The sequence below is a fragment of the Limulus polyphemus genome, unplaced genomic scaffold, assembly GCF_000517525.1.
Source record: "Limulus polyphemus unplaced genomic scaffold, Limulus_polyphemus-2.1.2 Scaffold3771, whole genome shotgun sequence".
NCBI lineage: Eukaryota > Metazoa > Arthropoda > Merostomata > Xiphosura > Limulidae > Limulus > Limulus polyphemus.
In genome coordinates, this window is record NW_013669381.1 from 2661 (window position 1) to 9890 (window position 7230).

At 33.6% G+C, this 7230-nt stretch overlaps 1 long non-coding RNA gene across 1 annotated transcript in view; it reads left to right on the top strand.

The window, feature by feature from the left end:
• Positions 1–6607: 6607 nt before the first annotated feature.
• The window catches only part of LOC111088441, a 16713-nt gene continuing 16090 nt past the window's right edge, over positions 6608–7230 (top strand). The window contains exon 1 of the long non-coding RNA XR_002612966.1: positions 6608–7163. This is a non-coding gene — a long non-coding RNA (uncharacterized LOC111088441). The remainder of the gene's footprint in view (positions 7164–7230) is intronic.

Below are 7230 nucleotides of genomic sequence, written 5' to 3' on the forward strand. Positions count from 1 at the left end.
AACATAAATAGCTTATACTGTTAAATATGTATTGCAAAACTCCTGTCTATTCTCCAAAGTTGTAGAAGATTCTTGAGAATAAGAACCAACAATATATGTATATACGCAAACATTTAAATTTGTACTGTTACATAAAACTGTAATTTATAGAATGCCTCCGCAGCCTATAAATATAACCAAAGTGATGTGCCAAAGAGAGTTACAACTGTGATTGTTATAATGCTTATCAATTGGAAAACTTCAGATATTTGACCAGGAGCATTTACAAAGTTAGAACATTACAAATCATTTAACATTAGTATTTTTACGAATACATTATATAAATTCATCGTGGAAGACTCAGCGCACGTGACTGGTGAATAATGAAGGACAAAGACTCAGCATGTGTGGCTAGTGAATAACAGAGGAAAAAGCTAGCTAGCTTCCAGTCAAGCAAATTGTACCTACGTCAACTCGTAAATTACTCGCTCATTGTGAACCCTCGATAAGATATCGAAGAAATTCTAGACTAAAAAGAAGATTTTTATATTGCTGTATGTTTGTGAAACTTTTGTTTATAAATCATTGTTTGGAATAGCTATTTGTAATAACTGTTATTGTAAATTTTATTGTTGTGTGTATATTAAAACTTATTTGTGTTAAGAAAGAACACTGTGTGTATCAATCTTGTTGGCAAATATCATAAACTGACTATATATCGGCTTTGACTTAACTACTAAATCCAAAGTATAATTTAACTTCTAAATTTAAATTTATCAGTTAACTCAATTTCAGGTTATTTGAAATTCTAATACGTAACATAATAAATTGGGGCTCGTGTCCGAGATCTGAATCAGAGACAAAATTCAAGATAAATTAAAATTTAAATCACAATTGAATTTATACTTATCAGTCCCAACAAGATTTGTTCATGTCTGATTATCAAGATTTTTTTGTATCGCCCTCCTTAGAACAACTAGAAAAATTTAACAAAAATGAATTGCTCGAAATTGACAAAGTTTTAGAGCTAGAAGATAAAAGGTCAATGAGATAAAATGAACTAAAAAGTGTATTATCGAAATACTAGTGGATGCCTGAGGAAGCATTAGGGTAATAATACTTTAATGTACCCACTAGCCAATCGGGGTTGAGTGATAAATATAAGTTAGAGATCCAGCTAAAACTCAAACAAATCGAGTTTGAAGAAGCTTGTATTGAAGCTGAAAGAGAAAATAAACGTCTCAAGGCCGAATAAGCTCGCACTGACGCTGAAAAAGAAATTAGGTTGAAAGAAATGGAAATTAGACTCAACACTGATCGACCAAGGCAAAATAACAACTTTGAACTTAATCGATATGTTAAAGTACCACCATTCAATGAAAATGAAGTTGATAAATATTTCCAACATTTTGAGAAGGTTGCCCAAACCATAGAATGGCCCACAGAAAAATGGTCATTATTATTACAAAGTGTTTTAACTTGTAAAGCACAAGAAGTAAACTCAATTTCAGGCTATTTGAAATTCTAGTGCATAACACTCCTGAAGAGGTGTAGAGGGTGACAGACCAAAAAGAAAAAGAAAGAGCTGGAAAAAGAGAGTCCATATTGTATTCTCATTGAGTGTATTCTTGTATAATTCAGTACCAAAAAAACAAGTGAAAAAAAAATCGTTGATACAATTGAATTCAAATAGTAAAAGAAAACTGTTGAAATAAAATAATTTAAAATCGCAAAGAAGCACGATCATAAACAGTAGCCACATGCAAAAAAAACAAAAAAAAACGTCTAAGTGAAGCTGTGCCAATCCTGAAAGAGAGAGAATTGAACGGGAATAGCAGAGAAGGCTAGCTGCACCAATATAAGTGGTGTGTTACGCCTCCAGTCGTTAGTTAATTTTCCATAAATTCTTTCCGACTAAACTTTAGCGACACAAGTTCTTTCTTAAATAAAACTGGTTTGTTCTTTCCGGATACAACTTAACAATACACTTAATTTCAACAGTCGCTCTATAACAAATGCTATAACTCACGTCTCACGTGGCCAACAATATTCTGTCCGCATACATTCAATTACTCATTACCTCCCAGTCGCTTCGTGGCCGATCTTATATATACAAGACTACACTATATCTAGAAGGATCACGAGATTTAAGGAAAAGACGTGAATGTTTGAGAGTGACGTGGCATAATACTAGTCACGTGACCTCGATATCGTAACAGGTGCAATACTGCTTGTGGAGAGAAGTCACATGATATATAAATGTTCAAAATTGGCATCAAATTGATGGGGTACACAGACTGGTGCACTGGGCATGAAAAGTTTTTAGTAATGCTTAGAGGGCAGAAAGATGATTGAGACAGCTTTGTATGAGAATTCGAATAGTAAAAGAAAACTGTTGAAATAAAATAATTTGAAATGACAAAGAAGTACGATCATAAACAGTAGCCACATGCAAAAAAAAATACGTCTAAGTGAAGCTGTGCCAATCATGAAAATGAGGATTGAACGGGAATAGCAGAGAAAGCTAGCTGCACCAATTTAGGTGTTGCAATACCGCTGGTAGAGAGTAGTGACATGATATATAAATGTTCAAAAATGGCATGAAATTGATGGGGTACACAGACTGGTGCACTGGGTATGAAAAGTTTTTAGTATTGCATAGAGGGCAGAAAGAAGATTGAGATAGCTTTGTGTGAAAGGAGGTAAGACAATATTGGAATAAAGGCTACCTAATCACTGTCACTAATTTTGAACCACTGACTAGAAGGAAGGTAACTGGCTGGCAGCACCCACCACCTAATCTCTGGCTAATGTAGTGTTAAATAAAGTGTAAATGTATTGTTTTTTAAATTGTGTTATGCTTCTAAGTTTATTTGGTAAAGCATTATTTAGTGTTGCATAAGCAGGCATGGTTCTATGGTAGGGGGTATCAAACATGTGGATCCCCCAACTTTTTTCCAGATATTAATAACTATTTTTTAATGTCATATTAGCAGCCAAGGACCTAGGTGAGGAAGTTGGATATCTTCACTTTTTTTAAGTAAATGAAAAACTTTTTTTTAATTTTGTATAGGCATGTGTGGATTTAGATGAGAGATATAGGGGGGTCTGGACTCTCCTCCATATTTAATAGCAAGTACTACAATGGCCTTAATGTAAATTTGTATATTACTGGTAAAGATCTAGTTGTAACCCTAGAAAGACCTGGATCCATCCCTGATAAGGTGTAGATTGTAAAATCTGTTTTTTACATTGAGATATAATTTATGAAATTGCATAACTTTACTCATTAGTGTCAAGTACACTATAATATATACTTTTGTACATTGTATATGTGTTATGTTTGTAATATCATAACTTTTACTTCCTGAATTTGTGATCTATTGTAAGTTGTGACAGGCACTGGTGCATCTAGAGCACTGATTTTTTTTTATGTGGGGCAAACACTATTAATTTTACAACCCCTACCCCAGTTCCAAAGCAGTATTCTTTATCCAATTTTTTCGTGCTAATCTTTTAATGATGTGATAAATTAGAAATGTAAATTCACTACTTGATATTCATTACTAGACACTGCCTAATTTGTATCTTATAATAGTCTAACAATCAATAATATGTTAACACTGCTAACTTGCATTAAGTTAGCCTATTTATAGGAACAGATCTCCAGTTCAATTATGACTAGCTCTACTATGTGTAGGTTGTACAACACTTAAGGCTCCAAAATTACTACAGAAACTAATGAGCATGTAAAAATAATATTAGATTGTCTGGAAAGTGTACACTGTGCACAGCATTAATGCAATAGGTGACTGATAGTGAATAAATCTCTCCTCATTTCTAAATGAATGCATGAGGTTTAAACATTTCTAGTATCCCATATACCACTGCAGGTGACCAATTACTCCTTGTATATTAACTTAGTATGGAATAACGTTACTTGGAAATTAATAAACTACTTCAGTACAATATGTAAAAATAAAAATAGATGTAATGGTTGAAAATGCAGATTTTGAGAAAGCATGCGATAAAAAATGTAAGTTTGAAAGGTTAGCATAACCACTAAATTAATTGTTTTAATATATTTTTCATAACTTCAATCTCTATCAACTTCTTGCATAAAAGCTTATGTTGTTTTTAAGTTTATAAAGATGTTCGTTGTTAATGTATTTTGAAGCTTTCAGATTATTTGTGATAGATGTAATTCACGATTTCATATTATTGCTTTTAGAATATTTCTTATAATACTTTGTTTTCCACCTTATGAATCAATTTAATATCTGCAAGAAGGACATCTAGTATCACTATCATCATAAGTTTTGTTCAATTTCTTGCCAAGTAGTAAATGTTGTATTGGCTGTTTTTCTAAGATTGGAGTGGATTTATTTTCAGTGAGTTATATATTATTACACTGTACCAACACTGACAAGAATCTTTTATAGTTTTATTGTATGGAAACTAAGGACAATTATGTTTCAACAAAAAAATAGTTCATTTAATAACTACTGTACTAAATTCAGGCATCCAAGTTATTTATAATAGATAGGCAAACAACAATTTATAAGCATAAAGAAAAGTTTTATTGATGGTGGAACATACTACATGTTTTAACAAAACACTGGTCTATCTTCTTCATAAAAAAAGACAGACCAATGTTCTGTGGAAACATGTAGTATGTTCCACCATCAATAAAACTTTTCCTTATGCTTATAAATCATTGTCTGTCCACCTAATGTTACAGTAGCATAGTGTACTTCCTTATTCGTGTATCCCAGTTCTTTTATAACAATGCTATACTTTTTTCTTTAACAACAATGATATTTAAATGGCTTTACTGAGTAATAAATATGTCAGTTTTCTGTAACAATCCCATACTCTTTTCTCAACTCTGATTGGTCATGTAGCATCCTTACTATACTAGATCACTTGTTGATCACACAATCTGTTATGTAAAAGATACCATGCATGGTGATCCCCTCAGATGTTTTGTCTGGGCTGACCACACTTGGCTATCTTAATATAACTCCAAGGCACTTCCCCTGGATGTTTTTTGCCCAGGTGGACCACACTTGTTGATATCTTACAATCTTATGCTAGGTGCTTCCACTGTTGTTTTTGCCCGGGCAGATTGCACTTGGCCTATACATATAAATTTAGTCCATTAGCCCTAGCCACATATTCTTATAATCTGATTCCAGGTACCTTCTTCAATTGATTGTGTCACGCTTGTTACATATGTGGATATCTTATGCACTATCTGTTTTCCACAGGTGGAATCTATATTACATAACATCGTGCCTGTTTATTTGTTCATTAGTGGGCGAAGAGCATAACTGTTCCAGTAGTAGTTTTATACCCCACAAGTGTGCTTCCTTTAACACTTGTGGCACACCTGTTTTTTCACGATGGTTGTTCTCCACTTGTTTGATTACTTCTGTGCCTACACCAGCCCTTCCACCTTTGCAATGTGAGATTCTAGCTTTGGGTGAGGGGAGGTAGTACTGTTTCAGAAGTTAACATTTTCTAACACTAAAAATGTATTTCCAATAGATACTTATCTCTTCCCTCCCTTTTTCCCCACTGAGTTTCTGGTTTGTATCTACCAATTCTCGAAAGTGAGGATTGTGCTGCAATGGTAGAAGTGGTGCTAGTATAGGTGGTGTAGTATGATTGGTGGTGGGTAGTCACAAGATCAGCACATGTTGCTGCAATGGTGCAAAAATGAAGGGGTATAAAAGACTGGTGGTCTGTTGAAAAATTTTAGCAATGTACCTTTGGAAATACATTTTCAGTGATAGAAAATGTTAACTTCCCAATAGCCAAACTTTTTATTTTGCAATATCTTCAACTTTGCAAAATGATTAACTTTTTGTTCATTCCTTTGTTCTGCCATTGCTAATGATTATTTTCTGTACACCTTCTTACTTTGTGATTGAAGTTAACACATGTGACACATGGTTTGACTTTTATGAGTAAATTGCCTATTGGATGGAGGTTTGAGAGTATTTATAGGCTACAAACTTTTAACCAATTTTCCATTCAGCTCGGGCAAAAACATCTGGGGGGGAACACCTTATAATATTATGAAGTATGTCAAATGCAGTTCATCTGGGCAGAAAACATCCAGTGGAAGCGCCTTGCATAAGATTGAGTGATTTATATTTTGAACAAAATATATTTAGAGATCAACAAGTGCAGTCTGCCCAGGCAAAAGCATCTGGGGGAAGCACCTTGTGATATGATGTAGTATGACAAGTGTGGTCCAATCGGGCAGAAACATCCAGTGGGAAAAACCTTGCATAAAATTTGTATTTCATGATCAACAAGTTCAATCTACCAAGGCAAAAAACATCCAGAAGCACTTTGGATTGAGCATATTATGATAATGTATAATATGAAATATAACTATGATAGCTCTCTTCTCAAGAGTGGTTGCATATGACTATGAAGTTTGTTTTATCATACAAATCCCACTCAAAGGAAACTTCCATAGTCCACCACTCCAGCAACTGGGAACTGAAAATAGCAAGGACTCCCATGCTCTACTAGAAAAAGGTGGGGGGATACACGCTGAGGAGTCCAGAGGAATAACACACTGGAGACAGTGCCATGGGTGACTGCGATTATTTAATATTTATTAATTTAAAATTCAGATTTGTTTTTAAAATACTTTAACTTAAATGTAGCTGACTGTAACAGCATATGCATGCTTCTTGGTTTACAAAATAAAAAAAACTCTGGCTTTAACTTTAAACTTAACTTAAAGAAATGCATTATGTTGTTTTAATTTTGTGAAAAGCTAAGCAAGGGTTATCACCACTAGCCAACCCTAATTTAGCAGTTACAGACAAAGCAGCTAGTCAATATCATCAACTGACAACTTGGGCTGCTCTTACTAAGGAATAGTGGGATTGATTGCCACAATATAATTTCTACTATATTTGAAATGGCGAGCATGTTGGGTGTGAAGGGTATTGAAACCCATGAACCTTAGATTGCAAGTCAAACTTTCTAACCATCAGACTTTAACTGCATTGTGAAACATATATTATCAATATTATTATAAGTAGATATTTTGTAAAATAGGCTTACTCCTGCTAACATAGGTGAATACAGAAGCTTCAGATCATTATTAGCCTATTCTGTTGAACAATAATTACAGCAAAAAAATCATTCTCATATAGGTATGTATATCTATTAGTATTTCTTTTTAAAATTAACAAACGTATTTCATTAGTACTACAATTATAA